Below are 1884 nucleotides of genomic sequence, written 5' to 3' on the forward strand. Positions count from 1 at the left end.
TCGACCTCTGGGGTCAAAAATACCCACTTGGACTTCTTTAGTCGCAGGCCTACCTGGTCCAGTCGGCGTAGCACCTCCTCCAGGTTGTGGAGGTGTTCCTCGGTGTCGCGACCCGTGATTAGGATGTCGTCCTGAAATACGATTGTTCCGGGGATGGATTTGAGCAGGCTTTCCATGTTCCTTTGAAAGATAGCGGCTTCTGAACGAATGCCAAATGGACACCTGTTGTAAACAAACAGCCCCTTGTGCGTGGTGATGATGGTCAGTAGCTTGGATTCTTTGGCCAGTTCTTGGGTCATGTAGGCCGAAGTGAGGTCCAACTTGGTGAACAGCTTGCTGCCTGCCAACGTGGTAAAAAGACCCTCCGCTCTTGGAAGCGGGTATTGGTTTTGTAGTGTCACTCAGTTGATGGTGGCCTTGTAGTCGCCACAGATCCTGACCGAGCCATCCGCTTTAAGGACAGGAACGATGGGGCTTGCCCAGTCGCTGAATTCAATGGGCGAAATTATGCCCTCTCTTAGCAACCTGTTCAACTCATTCTCAATTTTCTCCCGCATCACATACGGCACAGCTCTGGCTTTGTGTTGCGCTGGTGTGGCGTCCGGGGTGATGCGTATCACTACTTTGGTACCTTTGAAAGTCCCGACACCAGGTTGAAATAGTGTCTCAAACTTTTGTAGGACCTGTGAGCATGAACTTCGCTCCACTGATGAAATGGCGTGCACATCCCCCCATTTCTGGTTCATCTCGGCTAGCCAACACCTCCCCAAAAGCGCGGGACCATTTTCTGGGACAATCCAGAGTGGCAGCCGGTTCTCTGATCTATTATGTGTGACCACCAACATTGCACTGCCTAGCACTGGGATGATCTCTTTGGTGTACGTCCGTAATTGCGTGTCAATGTGTTCTAGTTTGGGTCTGCTAGCTCTGAGTGGCCATAGTTTCTCGAATTGTTGGACACTCATAAGTGACTGGCTGGCTCCTGTGTCCAGCTCCATGCATACCAGGATGCTGTTTAACAGTACGCTCATCATCATAGGTGGCGTTTTTGTCTATCAGCTGTGGATGTTTGCCACCTGAACCCGCTGAACTTCAGCGTCCATTGCTGTGTCCCAAGCATCAATCTGTCTTGCAGACCCCTCTTGTGGTTTATCCGCTTCGTAAACCAGCCTCGCTGCGGGCTTCCTGCACATTCTGGCTAAATGTCCACTGAAGTTACAATTTCTACAGATAAATTGTTGAAACCTGCAGGTTTTTGCAGCATGTCTGTCCCCGTACCTCCAGCAGGAGCTGAGATTGTTGTGAACAAAAGAGCTGTTACCAGGCATTCCTCTCTGATTGTCTCTTTGATTACTCTTGAGCACTCTGTTAGTGGGTGTCAATGGCCCCATCCCAGGACGTATTGTCCCTTGTGATGGTGTAAATGTCCGTTCAACCTGCCATTGTCTGTGTTGAGGACCCAGCCTGGAGTCTGTTACTGCCTGGGTGGTGTCGAATTGCCCTTGCCTGCCTACAGGGTTCTGAGTCGCATTTACCCTGTTAACTGCCTGCTCCATTGCCACGTTGGAAGCAGAGTTGCGCGCGTATAAGATCTTGGTTTCCTCCTCCCCCCCCATGAAGGTTTGAGCCATCAATGCCGCTGCTTCCAAGGTCAAGTCCTTGGTCTCAATTAGCTTCCTAAAAATCTCGGCATGACCAATGTCCTCAATGAAGAAATCCCGTAACATCTCCCCCCCTGCAGGTGTCTGTGAACTTACAGAGGCTGGCCAAACGCCGAAGGTCTGCAACAAAGTCTGGTATGCTCTGCCCTTCCCGACGTCGGTGCGTATAGAATCGGTGTCGGGCCATGTGTTTACTGCTTGCCAGTTTGAGGTGCTCACCGGT

Source organism: Pristiophorus japonicus, chromosome 18, assembly GCF_044704955.1.
Source record: "Pristiophorus japonicus isolate sPriJap1 chromosome 18, sPriJap1.hap1, whole genome shotgun sequence".
NCBI lineage: Eukaryota > Metazoa > Chordata > Chondrichthyes > Pristiophoridae > Pristiophorus > Pristiophorus japonicus.